At 38.9% G+C, this 19,044-nt stretch overlaps 39 non-coding genes across 39 annotated transcripts; all 39 read left to right on the top strand.

Moving 5' to 3' along the window:
• Window positions 1-248: 248 nt before the first annotated feature.
• On the top strand, window positions 249-367 carry LOC146032107 (5S ribosomal RNA). The gene has a single exon (XR_014457551.1). It is a non-coding gene; the product is annotated as a 5S ribosomal RNA (ribosomal RNA).
• Window positions 368-708: 341 nt separating this feature from the next.
• LOC146031420 (5S ribosomal RNA) lies at window positions 709-827 on the top strand. The gene has a single exon (XR_014456888.1). It is a non-coding gene; the product is annotated as a 5S ribosomal RNA (ribosomal RNA).
• Window positions 828-1,173: 346 nt separating this feature from the next.
• LOC146030437 (5S ribosomal RNA) lies at window positions 1,174-1,292 on the top strand. The gene has a single exon (XR_014455932.1). It is a non-coding gene; the product is annotated as a 5S ribosomal RNA (ribosomal RNA).
• A 346-nt stretch (window positions 1,293-1,638) lies between these two features.
• Window positions 1,639-1,757, top strand: LOC146031726 (5S ribosomal RNA). Its single transcript, XR_014457184.1, has one exon. It is a non-coding gene; the product is annotated as a 5S ribosomal RNA (ribosomal RNA).
• Window positions 1,758-2,099: 342 nt separating this feature from the next.
• On the top strand, window positions 2,100-2,218 carry LOC146027375 (5S ribosomal RNA). The gene has a single exon (XR_014454779.1). It is a non-coding gene; the product is annotated as a 5S ribosomal RNA (ribosomal RNA).
• A 342-nt stretch (window positions 2,219-2,560) lies between these two features.
• LOC146033198 (5S ribosomal RNA) lies at window positions 2,561-2,679 on the top strand. The gene has a single exon (XR_014458607.1). It is a non-coding gene; the product is annotated as a 5S ribosomal RNA (ribosomal RNA).
• A 345-nt stretch (window positions 2,680-3,024) lies between these two features.
• LOC146033818 (5S ribosomal RNA) lies at window positions 3,025-3,143 on the top strand. Its single transcript, XR_014459226.1, has one exon. It is a non-coding gene; the product is annotated as a 5S ribosomal RNA (ribosomal RNA).
• A 342-nt stretch (window positions 3,144-3,485) lies between these two features.
• Window positions 3,486-3,604, top strand: LOC146031725 (5S ribosomal RNA). The gene has a single exon (XR_014457183.1). It is a non-coding gene; the product is annotated as a 5S ribosomal RNA (ribosomal RNA).
• Window positions 3,605-3,946: 342 nt separating this feature from the next.
• On the top strand, window positions 3,947-4,065 carry LOC146031419 (5S ribosomal RNA). Its single transcript, XR_014456886.1, has one exon. It is a non-coding gene; the product is annotated as a 5S ribosomal RNA (ribosomal RNA).
• A 346-nt stretch (window positions 4,066-4,411) lies between these two features.
• On the top strand, window positions 4,412-4,530 carry LOC146032996 (5S ribosomal RNA). Its single transcript, XR_014458407.1, has one exon. It is a non-coding gene; the product is annotated as a 5S ribosomal RNA (ribosomal RNA).
• Window positions 4,531-4,876: 346 nt separating this feature from the next.
• LOC146032782 (5S ribosomal RNA) lies at window positions 4,877-4,995 on the top strand. Its single transcript, XR_014458200.1, has one exon. It is a non-coding gene; the product is annotated as a 5S ribosomal RNA (ribosomal RNA).
• Window positions 4,996-5,340: 345 nt separating this feature from the next.
• On the top strand, window positions 5,341-5,459 carry LOC146033872 (5S ribosomal RNA). The gene has a single exon (XR_014459280.1). It is a non-coding gene; the product is annotated as a 5S ribosomal RNA (ribosomal RNA).
• A 342-nt stretch (window positions 5,460-5,801) lies between these two features.
• On the top strand, window positions 5,802-5,920 carry LOC146034751 (5S ribosomal RNA). The gene has a single exon (XR_014460155.1). It is a non-coding gene; the product is annotated as a 5S ribosomal RNA (ribosomal RNA).
• Window positions 5,921-6,262: 342 nt separating this feature from the next.
• On the top strand, window positions 6,263-6,381 carry LOC146031298 (5S ribosomal RNA). The gene has a single exon (XR_014456767.1). It is a non-coding gene; the product is annotated as a 5S ribosomal RNA (ribosomal RNA).
• A 342-nt stretch (window positions 6,382-6,723) lies between these two features.
• On the top strand, window positions 6,724-6,842 carry LOC146031724 (5S ribosomal RNA). Its single transcript, XR_014457182.1, has one exon. It is a non-coding gene; the product is annotated as a 5S ribosomal RNA (ribosomal RNA).
• A 342-nt stretch (window positions 6,843-7,184) lies between these two features.
• LOC146031418 (5S ribosomal RNA) lies at window positions 7,185-7,303 on the top strand. The gene has a single exon (XR_014456885.1). It is a non-coding gene; the product is annotated as a 5S ribosomal RNA (ribosomal RNA).
• Window positions 7,304-7,649: 346 nt separating this feature from the next.
• LOC146030436 (5S ribosomal RNA) lies at window positions 7,650-7,768 on the top strand. Its single transcript, XR_014455931.1, has one exon. It is a non-coding gene; the product is annotated as a 5S ribosomal RNA (ribosomal RNA).
• A 346-nt stretch (window positions 7,769-8,114) lies between these two features.
• Window positions 8,115-8,233, top strand: LOC146027635 (5S ribosomal RNA). The gene has a single exon (XR_014455026.1). It is a non-coding gene; the product is annotated as a 5S ribosomal RNA (ribosomal RNA).
• Window positions 8,234-8,574: 341 nt separating this feature from the next.
• On the top strand, window positions 8,575-8,693 carry LOC146034656 (5S ribosomal RNA). Its single transcript, XR_014460060.1, has one exon. It is a non-coding gene; the product is annotated as a 5S ribosomal RNA (ribosomal RNA).
• A 795-nt stretch (window positions 8,694-9,488) lies between these two features.
• Window positions 9,489-9,607, top strand: LOC146033871 (5S ribosomal RNA). Its single transcript, XR_014459279.1, has one exon. It is a non-coding gene; the product is annotated as a 5S ribosomal RNA (ribosomal RNA).
• A 342-nt stretch (window positions 9,608-9,949) lies between these two features.
• Window positions 9,950-10,068, top strand: LOC146033196 (5S ribosomal RNA). Its single transcript, XR_014458606.1, has one exon. It is a non-coding gene; the product is annotated as a 5S ribosomal RNA (ribosomal RNA).
• Window positions 10,069-10,413: 345 nt separating this feature from the next.
• Window positions 10,414-10,532, top strand: LOC146033817 (5S ribosomal RNA). The gene has a single exon (XR_014459225.1). It is a non-coding gene; the product is annotated as a 5S ribosomal RNA (ribosomal RNA).
• Window positions 10,533-10,874: 342 nt separating this feature from the next.
• On the top strand, window positions 10,875-10,993 carry LOC146031417 (5S ribosomal RNA). The gene has a single exon (XR_014456884.1). It is a non-coding gene; the product is annotated as a 5S ribosomal RNA (ribosomal RNA).
• Window positions 10,994-11,339: 346 nt separating this feature from the next.
• On the top strand, window positions 11,340-11,458 carry LOC146032984 (5S ribosomal RNA). Its single transcript, XR_014458395.1, has one exon. It is a non-coding gene; the product is annotated as a 5S ribosomal RNA (ribosomal RNA).
• A 346-nt stretch (window positions 11,459-11,804) lies between these two features.
• Window positions 11,805-11,923, top strand: LOC146032781 (5S ribosomal RNA). The gene has a single exon (XR_014458199.1). It is a non-coding gene; the product is annotated as a 5S ribosomal RNA (ribosomal RNA).
• Window positions 11,924-12,268: 345 nt separating this feature from the next.
• On the top strand, window positions 12,269-12,387 carry LOC146035168 (5S ribosomal RNA). The gene has a single exon (XR_014460572.1). It is a non-coding gene; the product is annotated as a 5S ribosomal RNA (ribosomal RNA).
• Window positions 12,388-12,733: 346 nt separating this feature from the next.
• Window positions 12,734-12,852, top strand: LOC146031297 (5S ribosomal RNA). The gene has a single exon (XR_014456766.1). It is a non-coding gene; the product is annotated as a 5S ribosomal RNA (ribosomal RNA).
• Window positions 12,853-13,194: 342 nt separating this feature from the next.
• On the top strand, window positions 13,195-13,313 carry LOC146031723 (5S ribosomal RNA). The gene has a single exon (XR_014457181.1). It is a non-coding gene; the product is annotated as a 5S ribosomal RNA (ribosomal RNA).
• A 342-nt stretch (window positions 13,314-13,655) lies between these two features.
• Window positions 13,656-13,774, top strand: LOC146031416 (5S ribosomal RNA). Its single transcript, XR_014456883.1, has one exon. It is a non-coding gene; the product is annotated as a 5S ribosomal RNA (ribosomal RNA).
• Window positions 13,775-14,120: 346 nt separating this feature from the next.
• On the top strand, window positions 14,121-14,239 carry LOC146030232 (5S ribosomal RNA). Its single transcript, XR_014455733.1, has one exon. It is a non-coding gene; the product is annotated as a 5S ribosomal RNA (ribosomal RNA).
• A 345-nt stretch (window positions 14,240-14,584) lies between these two features.
• On the top strand, window positions 14,585-14,703 carry LOC146030703 (5S ribosomal RNA). Its single transcript, XR_014456194.1, has one exon. It is a non-coding gene; the product is annotated as a 5S ribosomal RNA (ribosomal RNA).
• A 346-nt stretch (window positions 14,704-15,049) lies between these two features.
• LOC146027634 (5S ribosomal RNA) lies at window positions 15,050-15,168 on the top strand. Its single transcript, XR_014455025.1, has one exon. It is a non-coding gene; the product is annotated as a 5S ribosomal RNA (ribosomal RNA).
• Window positions 15,169-15,509: 341 nt separating this feature from the next.
• LOC146034655 (5S ribosomal RNA) lies at window positions 15,510-15,628 on the top strand. The gene has a single exon (XR_014460059.1). It is a non-coding gene; the product is annotated as a 5S ribosomal RNA (ribosomal RNA).
• A 795-nt stretch (window positions 15,629-16,423) lies between these two features.
• On the top strand, window positions 16,424-16,542 carry LOC146031154 (5S ribosomal RNA). The gene has a single exon (XR_014456626.1). It is a non-coding gene; the product is annotated as a 5S ribosomal RNA (ribosomal RNA).
• A 345-nt stretch (window positions 16,543-16,887) lies between these two features.
• LOC146027577 (5S ribosomal RNA) lies at window positions 16,888-17,006 on the top strand. The gene has a single exon (XR_014454973.1). It is a non-coding gene; the product is annotated as a 5S ribosomal RNA (ribosomal RNA).
• Window positions 17,007-17,352: 346 nt separating this feature from the next.
• Window positions 17,353-17,471, top strand: LOC146034694 (5S ribosomal RNA). The gene has a single exon (XR_014460098.1). It is a non-coding gene; the product is annotated as a 5S ribosomal RNA (ribosomal RNA).
• A 341-nt stretch (window positions 17,472-17,812) lies between these two features.
• LOC146027566 (5S ribosomal RNA) lies at window positions 17,813-17,931 on the top strand. The gene has a single exon (XR_014454962.1). It is a non-coding gene; the product is annotated as a 5S ribosomal RNA (ribosomal RNA).
• A 341-nt stretch (window positions 17,932-18,272) lies between these two features.
• On the top strand, window positions 18,273-18,391 carry LOC146032384 (5S ribosomal RNA). The gene has a single exon (XR_014457822.1). It is a non-coding gene; the product is annotated as a 5S ribosomal RNA (ribosomal RNA).
• Window positions 18,392-18,733: 342 nt separating this feature from the next.
• On the top strand, window positions 18,734-18,852 carry LOC146032972 (5S ribosomal RNA). The gene has a single exon (XR_014458383.1). It is a non-coding gene; the product is annotated as a 5S ribosomal RNA (ribosomal RNA).
• The last annotated feature ends 192 nt before the right edge of the window (window positions 18,853-19,044 follow it).

Below are 19,044 nucleotides of genomic sequence, written 5' to 3'. Positions count from 1 at the left end.
AGACACAATAGCCATCACCTAAAAACTTACCACACTGTTTAGGCCCAATTGCAACTGCTTTTGGCAGCTAAACAGTGTTGAGCCTCTTTAGTAGTTTAATTTGAGACCACCTGCTTATATCATGTCCTGTAGGTCTTTTTACATTACCAACACATGATTTTTTTCAGTAAGCCAAAACAGTTAGGAAACTTTTTTATTAGCTTACCTGGTTATAGAAGTAGATGAGGGCAAAATAGTGCCTGTATCTCACCTACAGCCATACCACATTGGATACGCCCAATCTCGTCTGATCTTGGAAGCTAAGCAATGTTGGGCTTGGTTAGTACTTGGGTGGGAGACCACATGGGAACACCAGTTGCTGTAGGTTTTTTCTTATTACTGGCAAATTGTTTTTATTCTCTAGCTATTTAAATTGGAAACTTTTTTTATTGCCAGTACAGACATTTGGAAGAGGTCAAACAGACACAATAGCCATCACCTAAAAACTTACCACACTGTTTAGGCCCAATTCCAACTGCTTTTGGCAGCTAAACATTGTTGAGCCTCTTTTGTAGTTTAATTTGAGACCACCTGCTAATATCATGTCCTGTAGGTCTTTTTACATTACCAACACATGATTTTTTTCAGTAAGCCAATACAGTTAGGAAACTTTTTTATTAGCTTACCTGGTTATAGAAGTAGATGAGGGCAAAATAGTGCCTGTATCTCACCTACAGCCATACCACATTGGATACGCCCAATCTCGTCTGATCTTGGAAGCTAAGCAATGTTGGGCTTGGTTAGTACTTGGGTGGGAGACCACATGGGAACACCAGGTGCTGTAGGCTTTTTCCCATTACTGGCAATTTTTTTTTATTCTCTAGCTTTTTAAATTGGAAACTTTTCTCTCTTTATTGCCAGTACAGACATTTGAAAGAGGTCAAACAGACACAATAGCCATCACCTAAAAACTTACCACACTGTTTAGGCCCAATTCCAACTGCTTTTGGCAGCTAAACAGTGTTGAGCCTCTTTAGTAGTTTAATTTGAGACTACCTGCTTATATCATGTCCTGTAGGTCTTTTTACATTACCAACACATGATTTTATTTAGTAATCCAAAACATTTAGGACACTTTTTTATTAGCTTACCTGGTTATAGAAGTAGAAGAGTTCAAAAAAGTGCCTGTATCTCACCTACAGCCATACCACATTGGATACACCCAATCTCGTCTGATCTTGGAAGCTAAGCAGTGTTGGGCCTGTTTAGTACTTGGGTGGGAGACCACATGGGAACACCAGGTGCTGTAGGTTTTTCCCATTACTGGCAAATTGTTTTTATTCTCTAGCTTTTTAAATTGGAAACTTTTTTCTCTTTATTGCCAGTACAGACATTTGAAAGAGGTCAAACAGACACAATAGCCATCACCTAAAAACTTACCACACTGTTTAGGCCCAATTCCAACTGCTTTTGGCAGATAAACAGTGTTGAGCCTCTTTAGTAGTTTAATTTGAGACCACCTGCTAATATAATGTCCTGTAGGTCTTTTTACATTACCAACACATGATTTTTTTCAGTAAGCCAATACAGTTAGGAAACTTTTTTTATTAACTTACCTGGTTATAGAAGTAGAAGAGGGCAAAAAAGTGCCTGTATCTCACCTACAGCCATACCACATTAGATACGCCCAATCTCGTCTGATCTTGGAAGCTAAGCAGTGTTGGGCCTGGTTAGTACTTGGGTGGGAGACCACATGGGAACACCAGGTGCTGTAGGTTTTTTTTTATTACTGGCAAATTGTTTTTATTCTCTAGCTATTTAAATTGGAAAAAAACTTTTATTGCCAGTACAGACATTTGGAAGATGTCAAACAGACACAATAGCCATCACCTAAAAACTTACCACACTGTTTAGGCCCAATTGCAACTGCTTTTGGCAGCTAAACAGTGTTGAGACTCTTTAGTAGTTTAATTTGAGACCACCTGCTTATATCATGTCCTGTAGGTCTTTTTACATTACCAACACATGATTTTTTTCAGTAAGCCAAAACAGTTAGGAAACTTTTTTATCAACTTACCTGGTTATAGAAGTAGAAGAGGGCAAAAAAGTGCCTGTACCTCATCTACAGCCATACCACATTAGATACGCCCAATCTCGTCTGATCTTTGAAGCTAAGCAGTGTTGGGCCTGGTTAGTACTTGGGTGGGAGACCACATGGGAACACCAGGTGCTGTAGGCTTTTTCTTATTACTGGCAAATTTTTTTTATTCTCTAGCTATTTAAATTGGAAACTTTTTTTTATTGCCAGTACAGACATTTGGAAGAGGTCAAACAGACACAATAGCCATCACCTAAAAACTTACCACACTGTTTAGGCCCAATTGCAACTGCTTTTGGCAGCTAAACAGTGTTGAGCCTCTTTAGTAGTTTAATTTGAGACCACCTGCTAATATCATGTCCTGTAGGTCTTTTTACATTACCAACACATGATTTTTTTCAGTAAGCCAATACAGTTAGGAAACTTTTTTATTAGCTTACCTGGTTATAGAAGTAGAAGAGGGCAAAAAAGTGCTTGTATTTCACCTACAGCCATACCACATTGGATACGCCCAATCTCGTCTGATCTTGGAAGCTAAGCAGTGTTGGGCCTCGTTAGTACTTGGGTGGGAGACCACATGGGAACACCTGGTGCTGTAGGTTTTTCCCATTACTGGCAAATTGTTTTTATTCTCTAGCTTTTTAAATTGGAAACTTTTTTCTCTTTATTGCCAGTACAGACATTTGAAAGAGGTCAAACAGACACAATAGCCATCACCTAAAAACTTACCACACTGTTTAGGCCCAATTCCAACTGCTTTTGGCAGATAAACAGTGTTGAGCCTCTTTAGTAGTTTAATTTGAGACCACCTGCTAATATCATGTCCTGTAGGTCTTTTTACATTACCAACACATGATTTTTTTCAGTAAGCCAATACAGTTAGGAAACTTTTTTATTAACTTACCTGGTTATAGAAGTAGAAGAGGGCAAAAAAGTGCCTGTATCTCACCTACAGCCATACCACATTAGATACGCCCAATCTCGTCTGATCTTGGAAACTAAGCAGTGTTGGGCCTGGTTAGTACTTGGGTGGGAGACCACATGGGAACACCAGGTGCTGTAGGTTTTTTCTTATTACTGGCAAATTGTTTTTATTCTCTAGCTATTTAAATTGGAAAAAAACTTTTATTGCCAGTACAGACATTTCGAAGAGGTCAAACAGACACAATAGCCATCACCTAAAAACTTACCACACTGTTTAGGCCCAATTCCAACTGCTTTTGGCAGATAAACAGTGTTGAGCCTCTTTAGTAGTTTAATTTGAGACCACCTGCTTATATCATGTCCTGTAGGTCTTTTTACATTACCAACACATGATTTTTTTCAGTAAGCCAAAACAGTTAGGAAACTTTTTTATTAACTTACCTGGTTATAGAAGTAGAAGAGGGCAAAAAAGTGCCTGTATCTCACCTACAGCCATACCACATTAGATACGCCCAATCTCGTCTGATCTTGGAAGCTAAGCAGTGTTGGGCCTGGTTAGTACTTGGGTGGGAGACCACATGGGAACACCAGGTGCTGTAGGTTTTTTCTTATTACTGGCAAATTGTTTTTATTCTCTAGCTATTTAAATTGGAAACTTTTTTTTATTGCCAGTACAGACATTTGGAAGAGGTCAAACAGACACAATAGCCATCACCTAAAAACTTACCACACTGTTTAGGCCCAATTCCAACTGCTTTTGGCAGCTAAACATTGTTGAGCCTCTTTTGTAGTTTAATTTGAGACCACCTGCTAATATCATGTCCTGTAGGTCTTTTTACATTACCAACACATGATTTTTTTCAGTAAGCCAATACAGTTAGGAAACTTTTTTATTAGCTTGCCTGGTTATAGAAGTAGATGAGGGCAAAATAGTGCCTGTATCTCACCTACAGCCATACCACATTGGATACGCCCAATCTCGTCTGATCTTGGAAGCTAAGCAATGTTGGGCTTGGTTAGTACTTGGGTGGGAGACCACATGGGAACACCAGGTGCTGTAGGCTTTTTCCCATTACTGGCAAATTTTTTTTATTCTCTAGCTTTTTAAATTGGAAACTTTTTTCTCTTTATTGCCAGTACAGACATTTGAAAGAGGTCAAACAGACACAATAGCCATCACCTAAAAACTTACCACACTGTTTAGGCCCAATTCCAACTGCTTTTGGCAGCTAAACAGTGTTGAGCCTCTTTAGTAGTTTAATTTGAGACTACCTGCTTATATCATGTCCTGTAGGTCTTTTTACATTACCAACACATGATTTTTTTTAGTAATCCAAAACATTTAGGACACTTTTTTATTAGCTTACCTGGTTATAGAAGTAGAAGAGTGCAAAAAAGTGCCTGTATCTCACCTACAGCCATACCACATTGGATACGCCCAATCTCGTCTGATCTTGGAAGCTAAGCAGTGTTGGGCCTGGTTAGTACTTGGGTGGGAGACCACATGGGAACACCAGGTGCTGTAGGTTTTTCCCATTACTGGCAAATTGTTTTTATTCTCTAGCTTTTTAAATTGGAAACTTTTTTCTCTTTATTGCCAGTACAGACATTTGAAAGAGGTCAAACAGACACAAAAGCCATCACCTAAAAACTTACCACACTGTTTAGGCCCAATTCCAACTGCTTTTGGCAGCTAAACAGTGTTGAGCCTCTTTAGTAGTTTAATTTGAGACCACCTGCTAATATCATGTCCTGTAGGTCTTTTTACATTACCAACACATGATTTTTTTCAGTAAGCCAATACAGTTAGGAAACTTTTTTTATTAACTTACCTGGTTATAGAAGTAGAAGAGGGCAAAAAAGTGCTTGTATTTCACCTACAGCCATACCACGTTGGATACGCCCAATCTTGTCTGATCTTGGAAGCTAAGCAGTGTTGGGCCTGGTTAGTACTTGGGTGGGAGACCACATGGGAACACCAGGTGCTGTAGGTTTTTCCCATTACTGGCAAATTGTTTTTATTCTCTAGCTTTTTAAATTGGAAACTTTTTTCTCTTTATTGCCAGTACAGACATTTGGAAGAGGTCAAACAGACACAATAGCCATCACCTAAAAACTTACCACACTGTTTAGGCTCAATTGCAACTGCTTTTGGCAGCTAAACAGTGTTGAGCCTCTTTAGTAGTTTAATTTGAGACCACCTGCTTATATCATGTCCTGTAGGTCTTTTTACATTACCAACACATGATTTTTTTCAGTATGCCAAAACAGTTAGGAAACTTTTTTATTAACTTACCTGGTTATAGAAGTAGAAGAGGGCAAAAAAGTGCCTGTATCTCATCTACAGCCATACCACATTAGATACGCCCAATCTCGTCTGATCTTGGAAGCTAAGCAGTGTTGGGCCTGGTTAGTACTTGGGTGGGAGACCACATGGGAACACCAGGTGCTGTAGGCATTTTCATATTACTGGCAAATTTTTTTTATTCTCTAGCTATTTAAATTGGAAACTTTTTTTTATTGCCAGTACAGACATTTGGAAGAGGTCTAACAGACACAATAGCCATCACCTAAAAACTTACCACACTGTTTAGGCCCAATTGCAACTGCTTTTGGCAGCTAAACAGTGTTGAGCCTCTTTAGTAGTTTAATTTGAGACCACCTGCTTATATCATGTCCTGTAGGTCTTTTTACATTACCAACACATGATTTTTTTCAGTAAGCCAATACAGTTAGGAAACTTTTTTATTAGCTTACCTGGTTATAGAAGTAGAAGAGGGCAAAAAAGTGCTTGTATTTCACCTACAGCCATACCACATTGGATACGCCCAATTTCGTCTGATCTTGGAAGCTAAGCAGTGTTGAGCCTGGTTAGTACTTGGGTGGGAGACCACATGGGAACACCTGGTGCTGTAGGATTTTTTCCATTACTGGCAAATTGTTTATATTCTCTAGCTATTTAAATTGGAAACTTTTTTTTATTGCCAGTACAGACATTTGGAAGAGGTCAAACAGACACAATAGCCATCACCTAAAAACTTACCACACTGTTTAGGCCCAATTCCAACTACTTTTGGCAGATAAACAGTGTTGAGCCTCTTTAGTAGTTTAATTTGAGACCACCTGCTTATATCATGTCCTGTAGGTTTTTTTACATTACCAACACATGATTTTTTTCAGTAAGCCAAAACAGTTAGGACACTTTTTTATTAGCTTACCTGGTTATAGAAGTAGAAGAGGGCAAAAAAGTGCTTGTATTTCACCTACAGCCATATCACATTGGATACGCCCAATCTCGTCTGATCTTGGAAGCTAAGCAGTGTTGGGCCTGGTTAGTACTTGGGTGGGAGACCACATGGGAACACCAGGTGCTGTAGGTTTTTCCCATTACTGGCAAATTGTTTTTATTCTCTAGCTTTTTAAATTGGAAACTTTTTTCTCTTTATTGCCAGTACAGACATTTGGAAGAGGTCAAACAGACACAATAGCCATCACCTAAAAACTTACCACACTGTTTAGGCCCAATTGCAACTGCTTTTGGCAGCTAAACAGTGTTGAGCCTCTTTAGTAGTTTAATTTGAGACCACCTGCTTATATCATGTCCTGTAGGTCTTTTTACATTACCAACACATGATTTTTTTCAGTAAGCCAAAACAGTTAGGAAACTTTTTTAACTTACCTGGTTATAGAAGTAGAAGAGGGCAAAAAAGTGCCTGTATCTCACCTACAGCCATACCACATTAGATACGCCCAATCTCGTCTGATCTTGGAAGCTAAGCAGTGTTGGGCCTGGTTAGTACTTGGGTGGGAGACCACATGGGAACACCAGGTGCTGTAGGTTTTTTCTTATTACTGGCAAATTGTTTTTATTCTCTAGCTATTTAAATTGGAAACTTTTTTTTATTGCCAGTACAGACATTTGGAAGAGGTCAAACAGACACAATAGCCATCACCTAAAAACTTACCACACTGTTTAGGCCCAATTCCAACTGCTTTTGGCAGCTAAACATTGTTGAGCCTCTTTTGTAGTTTAATTTGAGACCACCTGCTAATATCATGTCCTGTAGGTCTTTTTACATTACCAACACATGATTTTTTTCAGTAAGCCAATACAGTTAGGAAACTTTTTTATTAGCTTACCTGGTTATAGAAGTAGATGAGGGCAAAATAGTGCCTGTATCTCACCTACAGCCATACCACATTGGATACGCCCAATCTCGTCTGATCTTGGAAGCTAAGCAATGTTGGGCTTGGTTAGTACTTGGGTGGGAGACCACATGGGAACACCAGGTGCTGTAGGCTTTTTCCCATTACTGGCAATTTTTTTTTATTCTCTAGCTTTTTAAATTGGAAACTTTTCTCTCTTTATTGCCAGTACAGACATTTGAAAGAGGTCAAACAGACACAATAGCCATCACCTAAAAACTTACCACACTGTTTAGGCCCAATTCCAACTGCTTTTGGCAGCTAAACAGTGTTGAGCCTCTTTAGTAGTTTAATTTGAGACTACCTGCTTATATCATGTCCTGTAGGTCTTTTTACATTACCAACACATGATTTTTTTTAGTAATCCAAAACATTTAGGACACTTTTTTATTAGCTTACCTGGTTATAGAAGTAGAAGAGTTCAAAAAAGTGCCTGTATCTCACCTACAGCCATACCACATTGGATACACCCAATCTCGTCTGATCTTGGAAGCTAAGCAGTGTTGGGCCTGTTTAGTACTTGGGTGGGAGACCACATGGGAACACCAGGTGCTGTAGGTTTTTCCCATTACTGGCAAATTGTTTTTATTCTCTAGCTTTTTAAATTGGAAACTTTTTTCTCTTTATTGCCAGTACAGACATTTGAAAGAGGTCAAACAGACACAATAGCCATCACCTAAAAACTTACCACACTGTTTAGGCCCAATTCCAACTGCTTTTGGCAGATAAACAGTGTTGAGCCTCTTTAGTAGTTTAATTTGAGACCACCTGCTAATATAATGTCCTGTAGGTCTTTTTACATTACCAACACATGATTTTTTTCAGTAAGCCAATACAGTTAGGAAACTTTTTTTATTAACTTACCTGGTTATAGAAGTAGAAGAGGGCAAAAAAGTGCCTGTATCTCACCTACAGCCATACCACATTAGATACGCCCAATCTCGTCTGATCTTGGAAACTAAGCAGTGTTGGGCCTGGTTAGTACTTGGGTGGGAGACCACATGGGAACACCAGATGCTGTAGGTTTTTTCTTATTACTGGCAAATTGTTTTTATTCTCTAGCTATTTAAATTGGAAAAAAACTTTTATTGCCAGTACAGACATTTGGAAGAGGTCAAACAGACACAATAGCCATCACCTAAAAACTTACCACACTGTTTAGGCCCAATTGCAACTGCTTTTGGCAGCTAAACAGTGTTGAGCCTCTTTAGTAGTTTAATTTGAGACCACCTGCTTATATCATGTCCTGTAGGTCTTTTTACATTACCAACACATGATTTTTTTCAGTAAGCAAAACAGTTAGGAAACTTTTTTATTAACTTACCTGGTTATAGAAGTAGAAGAGGGCAAAAAAGTGCCTGTATCTCACCTACAGCCATACCACATTAGATACGCCCGATCTCGTCTGATCTTGGAAGCTAAGCAGTGTTGGGCCTGGTTAGTACTTGGGTGGGAGACCACATGGGAACACCAGGTGCTTTAGGTTTTTTCTTATTACTGGCAAATTGTTTTTATTCTCTAGCTATTTAAATTGGAAACTTTTTTTTATTGCCAATACAGACATTTGGAAGAGGTCAAACAGACACAATAGCCATCACCTAAGAACTTACCACACTGTTTAGGCCCAATTCCAACTGCTTTTGGCAGCTAAACATTGTTGAGCCTCTTTAGTAGTTTAATTTGAGACCACCTGCTAATATCATGTCCTGTAGGTCTTTTTACATTACCAACACATGATTTTTTTCAGTAAGCCAATACAGTTAGGAAACTTTTTTATTAGCTTATCTGGTTATAGAAGTAGAAGAGGGCAAAATAGTGCCTGTATCTCACCTACAGCCATACCACATTGGATACGCCCTATCTCATCTGATCTTGAAAGCTAAGCAATGTTGGGCTTGGGTGGGAGACCACATGGGAACACAAGGTGCTGTAGGCTTTTTCCCATTACTGGCAAATTGTTTTTATTCTCTAGCTATTTAAATTGGAAACTTTTTCTTTTTATTGCCAATACAGACATTTGGGAGAGGTCAAACAGACACAATAGCCATCACCTAAAGACTTACCACACTTTTTCGGCCCAATTGCAACTGCTTTTGGCAGCTAAACAGTGTTGAGCCTCTTTAGTAGTTTAATTTGAGACCACCTGCTTATATCATGTCCTGTAGGTCTTTTTACATTACCAACACATGATTTTTTTCAGTATGCCAAAACAGTTAGGAAACTTTTTTATTAACTTACCTGGTTATAGAAGTAGAAGAGGGCAAAAAAGTGCCTGTATCTCATCTACAGCCATACCACATTAGATACGCCCAATCTCGTCTGATCTTGGAAGCTAAGCAGTGTTGGGCCTGGTTAGTACTTGGGTGGGAGACCACATGGGAACACCAGGTGCTGTAGGCATTTTCATATTACTGGCAAATTTTTTTTATTCTCTAGCTATTTAAATTGGAAACTTTTTTTTATTGCCAGTACAGACATTTGGAAGAGGTCTAACAGACACAATAGCCATCACCTAAAAACTTACCACACTGTTTAGGCCCAATTGCAACTGCTTTTGGCAGCTAAACAGTGTTGAGCCTCTTTAGTAGTTTAATTTGAGACCACCTGCTTATATCATGTCCTGTAGGTCTTTTTACATTACCAACACATGATTTTTTTCAGTAAGCCAATACAGTTAGGAAACTTTTTTATTAGCTTACCTGGTTATAGAAGTAGAAGAGGGCAAAAAAGTGCTTGTATTTCACCTACAGCCATACCACATTGGATACGCCCAATCTCGTCTGATCTTGGAAGCTAAGCAGTGTTGGGCCTCGTTAGTACTTGGGTGGGAGACCACATGGGAACACCTGGTGCTGTAGGTTTTTCCCATTACTGGCAAATTGTTTTTATTCTCTAGCTTTTTAAATTGGAAACTTTTTTCTCTTTATTGCCAGTACAGACATTTGAAAGAGGTCAAACAGACACAATAGCCATCACCTAAAAACTTACCACACTGTTTAGGCCCAATTCCAACTGCTTTTGGCAGATAAACAGTGTTGAGCCTCTTTAGTAGTTTAATTTGAGACCACCTGCTAATATCATGTCCTGTAGGTCTTTTTACATTACCAACACATGATTTTTTTCAGTAAGCCAATACAGTTAGGAAACTTTTTTATTAACTTACCTGGTTATAGAAGTAGAAGAGGGCAAAAAAGTGCCTGTATCTCACCTACAGCCATACCACATTAGATACGCCCAATCTCGTCTGATCTTGGAAACTAAGCAGTGTTGGGCCTGGTTAGTACTTGGGTGGGAGACCACATGGGAACACCAGGTGCTGTAGGTTTTTTCTTATTACTGGCAAATTGTTTTTATTCTCTAGCTATTTAAATTGGAAACTTTTTTTTATTGCCAGTACAGACATTTCGAAGAGGTCAAACAGACACAATAGCCATCACCTAAAAACTTACCACACTGTTTAGGCCCAATTCCAACTGCTTTTGGCAGCTAAACATTGTTGAGCCTCTTTTGTAGTTTAATTTGAGACCACCTGCTAATATCATGTCCTGTAGGTCTTTTTACATTACCAACACATGATTTTTTTCAATAAGCCAATACAGTTAGGAAACTTTTTTATTAGCTTACCTGGTTATAGAAGTAGATGAGGGCAAAATAGTGCCTGTATCTCACCTACAGCCATACCACATTGGATACGCCCAATCTCGTCTGATCTTGGAAGCTAAGCAATGTTGGGCTTGGTTAGTACTTGGGTGGGAGACCACATGGGAACACCAGGTGCTGTAGGCTTTTTCCCATTACTGGCAAATTTTTTTTATTCTCTAGCTTTTTAAATTGGAAACTTTTTTCTCTTTATTGCCAGTACAGACATTTGAAAGAGGTCAAACAGACACAATAGCCATCACCTAAAAACTTACCACACTGTTTAGGCCCAATTCCAACTGCTTTTGGCAGCTAAACAGTGTTGAGCCTCTTTAGTAGTTTAATTTGAGACTACCTGCTTATATCATGTCCTGTAGGTCTTTTTACATTACCAACACATGATTTTTTTTAGTAATCCAAAACATTTAGGACACTTTTTTATTAGCTTACCTGGTTATAGAAGTAGAAGAGTGCAAAAAAGTGCCTGTATCTCACCTACAGCCATACCACATTGGATACGCCCAATCTCGTCTGATCTTGGAAGCTAAGCAGTGTTGGGCCTGGTTAGTACTTGGGTGGGAGACCACATGGGAACACCAGGTGCTGTAGGTTTTTCCCATTACTGGCAAATTGTTTTTATTCTCTAGCTTTTTAAATTGGAAACTTTTTTCTCTTTATTGCCAGTACAGACATTTGAAAGAGGTCAAACAGACACAAAAGCCATCACCTAAAAACTTACCACACTGTTTAGGCCCAATTCCAACTGCTTTTGGCAGCTAAACAGTGTTGAGCCTCTTTAGTAGTTTAATTTGAGACCACCTGCTAATATCATGTCCTGTAGGTCTTTTTACATTACCAACACATGATTTTTTTCAGTAAGCCAATACAGTTAGGAAACTTTTTTTATTAACTTACCTGGTTATAGAAGTAGAAGAGGGCAAAAAAGTGCTTGTATTTCACCTACAGCCATACCACGTTGGATACGCCCAATCTTGTCTGATCTTGGAAGCTAAGCAGTGTTGGGCCTGGTTAGTACTTGGGTGGGAGACCACATGGGAACACCAGGTGCTGTAGGTTTTTCCCATTACTGGCAAATTGTTTTTATTCTCTAGCTTTTTAAATTGGAAACTTTTTTCTCTTTATTGCCAGTACAGACATTTGGAAGAGGTCAAACAGACACAATAGCCATCACCTAAAAACTTACCACACTGTTTAGGCCCAATTGCAACTGCTTTTGGCAGCTAAACAGTGTTGAGCCTCTTTAGTAGTTTAATTTGAGACCACCTGCTTATATCATGTCCTGTAGGTCTTTTTACATTACCAACACATGATTTTTTTCAGTATGCCAAAACAGTTAGGAAACTTTTTTATTAACTTACCTGGTTATAGAAGTAGAAGAGGGCAAAAAAGTGCCTGTATCTCATCTACAGCCATACCACATTAGATACGCCCAATCTCGTCTGATCTTGGAAACTAAGCAGTGTTGGGCCTGGTTAGTACTTGGGTGGGAGACCACATGGGAACACCAGGTGCTGTAGGCTTTTTCCCATTACTGGCAATTTTTTTTTATTCTCTAGCTTTTTAAATTGGAAACTTTTCTCTCTTTATTGCCAGTACAGACATTTGAAAGAGGTCAAACAGACACAATAGCCATCACCTAAAAACTTACCACACTGTTTAGGCCCAATTCCAACTACTTTTGGCAGATAAACAGTGTTGAGCCTCTTTAGTAGTTTAATTTGAGACCACCTGCTTATATCATGTCCTGTAGGTTTTTTTACATTACCAACACATGATTTTTTTCAGTAAGCCAAAACAGTTAGGACACTTTTTTATTAGCTTACCTGGTTATAGAAGTAGAAGAGGGCAAAAAAGTGCTTGTATTTCACCTACAGCCATATCACATTGGATACGCCCAATCTCGTCTGATCTTGGAAGCTAAGCAGTGTTGGGCCTGGTTAGTACTTGGGTGGGAGACCACATGGGAACACCAGGTGCTGTAGGTTTTTCCCATTACTGGCAAATTGTTTTTATTCTCTAGCTTTTTAAATTGGAAACTTTTTTCTCTTTATTGCCAGTACAGACATTTGGAAGAGGTCAAACAGACACAATAGCCATCACCTAAAAACTTACCACACTGTTTAGGCCCAATTGCAACTGCTTTTGGCAGCTAAACAGTGTTGAGCCTCTTTAGTAGTTTAATTTGAGACCACCTGCTTATATCATGTCCTGTAGGTCTTTTTACATTACCAACACATGATTTTTTTCAGTAAGCCAAAACAGTTAGGAAACTTTTTTAACTTACCTGGTTATAGAAGTAGAAGAGGGCAAAAAAGTGCCTGTATCTCACCTACAGCCATACCACATTAGATACGCCCAATCTCGTCTGATCTTGGAAGCTAAGCAGTGTTGGGCCTGGTTAGTACTTGGGTGGGAGACCACATGGGAACACCAGGTGCTGTAGGTTTTTTCTTATTACTGGCAAATTGTTTTTATTCTCTAGCTATTTAAATTGGAAACTTTTTTTTATTGCCAGTACAGACATTTGGAAGAGGTCAAACAGACACAATAGCCATCACCTAAAAACTTACCACACTGTTTAGGCCCAATTCCAACTGCTTTTGGCAGCTAAACATTGTTGAGCCTCTTTTGTAGTTTAATTTGAGACCACCTGCTAATATCATGTCCTGTAGGTCTTTTTACATTACCAACACATGATTTTTTTCAGTAAGCCAATACAGTTAGGAAACTTTTTTATTAGCTTACCTGGTTATAGAAGTAGATGAGGGCAAAATAGTGCCTGTATCTCACCTACAGCCATACCACATTGGATACGCCCAATCTCGTCTGATCTTGGAAGCTAAGCAATGTTGGGCTTGGTTAGTACTTGGGTGGGAGACCACATGGGAACACCAGGTGCTGTAGGCTTTTTCCCATTACTGGCAATTTTTTTTTATTCTCTAGCTTTTTAAATTGGAAACTTTTCTCTCTTTATTGCCAGTACAGACATTTGAAAGAGGTCAAACAGACACAATAGCCATCACCTAAAAACTTACCACACTGTTTAGGCCCAATTCCAACTGCTTTTGGCAGCTAAACAGTGTTGAGCCTCTTTAGTAGTTTAATTTGAGACTACCTGCTTATATCATGTCCTGTAGGTCTTTTTACATTACCAACACATGATTTTTTTTAGTAATCCAAAACATTTAGGACACTTTTTTATTAGCTTACCTGGTTATAGAAGTAGAAGAGTTCAAAAAAGTGCCTGTATCTCACCTACAGCCATACCACATTGGATACACCCAATCTCGTCTGATCTTGGAAGCTAAGCAGTGTTGGGCCTGGTTAGTACTTGGGTGGGAGACCACATGGGAACACCAGGTGCTGTAGGTTTTTCCCATTACTGGCAAATTGTTTTTATTCTCTAGCTTTTTAAATTGGAAACTTTTTTCTCTTTATTGCCAGTACAGACATTTGAAAGAGGTCAAACAGACACAATAGCCATCACCTAAAAACTTACCACACTGTTTAGGCCCAATTCCAACTGCTTTTGGCAGCTAAACAGTGTTGAGCCTCTTTAGTAGTTTAATTTGAGACCACCTGCTTATATCATGTCCTGTAGGTTTTTTTACATTACCAACACATGATTTTTTTCAGTAAGCCAAAACAGTTAGGACACTTTTTTATTAGCTTACCTGGTTATAGAAGTAGAAGAGGGCAAAAAAGTGCTTGTATTTCACCTACAGCCATACCACATTGGATACGCCCAATCTCGTCTGATCTTGGAAGCTAAGCAGTGTTGGGCCTGGTTAGTACTTGGGTGGGAGACCATATGGGAACACCAGGTGCTGTAGGTTTTTCCCATTACTGGCAAATTGTTTTTATTCTCTAGCTTTTTAAATTGGAAACTTTTTTCTCTTTATTGCCAGTACAGACATTTGAAAGAGGTCAAACAGACACAATAGCCATCACCTAAAAACTTACCACACTGTTTAGGCCCAATTCCAACTGCTTTTGGCAGATAAACAGTGTTGAGCCTCTTTAGTAGTTTAATTTGAGACCACCTGCTAATATAATGTCCTGTAGGTCTTTTTACATTACCAACACATGATTTTTTTCAGTAAGCCAATACAGTTAGGAAACTTTTTTTATTAACTTACCTGGTTATAGAAGTAGAAGAGGGCAAAAAAGTGCCTGTATCTCACCTACAGCCATACCACATTAGATACGCCCAATCTCGTCTGATCTTGGAAACTAAGCAGTGTTGGGCCTGGTTAGTACTTGGGTGGGAGACCACATGGGAACACCAGATGCTGTAGGTTTTTTCTTATTACTGGCAAATTGTTTTTATTCTCTAGCTATTTAAATTGGAAAAAAACTTTTATTGCCAGTACAGACATTTGGAAGAGGTCAAACAGACACAATAGCCATCACCTAAAAACTTACCACACTGTTTAGGCCCAATTGCAACTGCTTTTGGCAGCTAAACAGTGTTGAGCCTCTTTAGTAGTTTAATTTGAGACCACCTGCTTATATCATGTCCTGTAGGTCTTTTTACATTACCAACACATGATTTTTTTCAGTAAGCAAAACAGTTAGGAAACTTTTTTATTAACTTACCTGGTTATAGAAGTAGAAGAGGGCAAAAAAGTGCCTGTATCTCACCTACAGCCATACCACATTAGATACGCCCGATCTCGTCTGATCTTGGAAGCTAAGCAGTGTTGGGCCTGGTTAGTACTTGGGTGGGAGACCACATGGGAACACCAGGTGCTTTAGGTTTTTTCTTATTACTGGCAAATTGTTTTTATTCTCTAGCTATTTAAATTGGAAACTTTTTTTTATTGCCAATACAGACATTTGGAAGAGGTCAAACAGACACAATAGCCATCACCTAAGAACTTACCACACTGTTTAGGCCCAATTCCAACTGCTTTTGGCAGCTAAACATTGTTGAGCCTCTTTAGTAGTTTAATTTGAGACCACCTGCTAATATCATGTCCTGTAGGTCTTTTTACATTACCAACACATGATTTTTTTCAGTAAGCCAATACAGTTAGGAAACTTTTTTATTAGCTTATCTGGTTATAGAAGTAGAAGAGGGCAAAATAGTGCCTGTATCTCACCTACAGCCATACCACATTGGATACGCCCTATCTCATCTGATCTTGAAAGCTAAGCAATGTTGGGCTTGGGTGGGAGACCACATGGGAACACAAGGTGCTGTAGGCTTTTTCCCATTACTGGCAAATTGTTTTTATTCTCTAGCTATTTAAATTGGAAACTTTTTCTTTTTATTGCCAATACAGACATTTGGGAGAGGTCAAACAGACACAATAGCCATCACCTAAAGACTTACCACACTTTTTCGGCCCAATTCCAACTGCTTTTGGCAGCTAAACAGTGTTGAGCCTCTTTAGTAGATTAATTTGAGACCACCTGCTTATATCATGTCCTGTAGGTCTTTTTACATTACCAACACATGATTTTTTTCAGTAAGCCAAAACAGTTAGGAAACTTTTTTATTAGCTTACCTGGTTATAGAAGTAGAAGAGGGCAAAAAAGTGCTTGTATTTCACCTACAGCCATACCACATTGGATACGCCCAATCTCGTCTGATCTTGGAAGCTAAGCAATGTTGGGCCTGGTTAGTACTTGGGTGGGAGACCACATGGGAACATCAGGTGCTGTAGGCTTTTTCCCATTACTGGCAAATTGTTTTTATTCTCTAGCTATTTAAATTGGAAACTTTTTCTTTTTATTGCCGATACAGACATTTGGGAGAGGTCAAACAGACACAATAGCCATCACCTAAAGACTTACCACACTTTTTCGGCCCAATTCCAACTGCTTTTGGCAGCTAAACAGTGTTGAGCCTCTTTAGTAGATTAATTTGAGACCACCTGCTTATATCATGTCCTGTAGGTCTTTTTACATTACCAACACATGATTTTTTTTAGTAATCCAAAACATTTAGGACACTTTTTTATTAGCTTACCTGGTTATAGAAGTAGAAGAGTGCAAAAAAGTGCCTGTATCTCACCTACAGCCATACCACATTGGATACGCCCAATGTCGTCTGATCTTGGAAGCTAAGCAGTGTTGGGCCTTGTTAGTACTTGGGTGGGAGACCACATGGGAACACCAGGTGCTGTAGGTTTTTCCCAATACTGGCAAATTGTTTTTATTCTCTAGCTTTTTAAATTGGAAACTTTTTTCTCTTTATTGCCAGTACAGACATTTGAAAGAGGTCAAACAGACACAATAGCCATCACCTAAAAACTTACCACACTGTTTAGGCCCAATTCCAACTGCTTTTGGCAGCTAAACAGTGTTGAGCCTCTTTAGTAGTTTAATTTGAGACCACCTGCTAATATCATGTCCTGTAGGTCTTTTTACATTACCAACACATGATTTTTTTCAGTAAGCCAATACAGTTAGGAAACTTTTTTTATTAACTTACCTGGTTATAGAAGTAGAAGAGGGCAAAAAAGTGCCTGTATCTCACCTACAGCCATACCACATTAGATACGCCCAATCTTGTCTGATCTTGGAAGCTAAGCAGTGTTGGGCCTGGTTAGTACTTGTGTGGGAGACCACATGGGAACACCAGGTGCTGTAGGTTTTTTTTATTACTGGCAAATTGTTTTTATTCTCTAGCTATTTAAATTGGAAAAAAACTTTTATTGCCAGTACAGTCATTTGGAAGATGTCAAACAGACACAATAGCCATCACCTAAAAACTTACCACACTGTTTAGGCCCAATTGCAACTGCTTTTGGCAGCTAAACAGTGTTGAGCCTCTTTAGTAGTTTAATTTTAGACCACCTGCTTATATCATGTCCTGTAGGTCTTTTTACATTACCAACACATGATTTTTTTCAGTAAGCCAAAACAGTTAGGAAACTTTTTTATTAACTTACCTGGTTATAGAAGTAGAAGAGGGCAAAAAAGTGCCTGTATCTCATCTACAGCCATACCACATTAGATACGCCCAATCTCCTCTGATCTTGGAAGCTAAGCTGTGTTGGGCCTGGTTAGTACTTGGGTGGGAGACCACATGGGAACACCAGGTGCTGTAGGCTTTTTCTTATTACTGGCAATTTTTTTTATTCTCTAGCTATTTAAATTGGAAACTTTTTTTTATTGCCAGTACAGACATTTGGAAGAGGTCAAACAGACACAATAGCCATCACCTAAAAACTTACCACACTGTTTAGGCCCAATTGCAACTGCTTTTGGCAGCTAAACAGTGTTGAGCCTCTTTAGTAGTTTCATTTGAGACCACCTGCTAATATCATGTCCTGTAGGTCTTTTTACATTACCAACACATGATTTTTTTTAGTAAGCCAATACAGTTAGGAAACTTTTTTATTAGCTTACCTGGTTATAGAAGTAGAAGAGGGCAAAAAAGTGCTTGTATTTCACCTACAGCCATACCACATTGGATATGCCCAATCTCGTCTGATCTTGGAAGCTAAGCAGTGTTGGGCCTGGTTAGTACTTGGGTGGGAGACCACATGGGAACACCTGGTGCTGTAGGATTTTTTCCATTACTGGCAAATTGTTTATATTCTCTAGCTATTTAAATTGGAAACTTTTTTTTATTGCCAGTACAGACATTTGGAAGAGGTCAAACAGACACAATAGCCATCACCTAAAAACTTACCACACTGTTTAGGCCCAATTCCAACTGCTTTTGGCAGCTAAACAGTGTTGAGCCTCTTTAGTAGTTTAATTTGAGACCACCTGCTTATATCATGTCCTGTAGGTTTTTTTACATTACCAACACATGATTTTTTTCAGTAAGCCAAAACAGTTAGGACACTTTTTTATTAGCTTACCTGGTTATAGAAGTAGAAGAGGGCAAAAAAGTGCTTGTATTTCACCTACAGCCATACCACATTGGATACGCCCAATCTCGTCTGATCTTGGAAGCTAAGCAGTGTTGGGCCTGGTTAGTACTTGGGTGGGAGACCACATGGGAACACCAGGTGCTGTAGGTTTTTCCCATTACTGGCAAATTGTTTTTATTCTCTAGCTTTTTAAATTGGAAACTTTTTTCTCTTTATTGCCAGTACAGACATTTGAAAGAGGTCAAACAGACACAATAGCCATCACCTAAAAACTTACCACACTGTTTAGGCCCAATTCCAACTGCTTTTGGCAGCTAAACAGTGTTGAGCCTCTTTAGTAGT

This window comes from Crinia signifera, chromosome 8 (genome assembly GCF_055691185.1).
Source record: "Crinia signifera chromosome 8, ASM5569118v1, whole genome shotgun sequence".
Lineage (NCBI taxonomy): Eukaryota > Metazoa > Chordata > Amphibia > Anura > Myobatrachidae > Crinia > Crinia signifera.
This window is presented reverse-complemented; position numbering and strand designations above follow the sequence as displayed.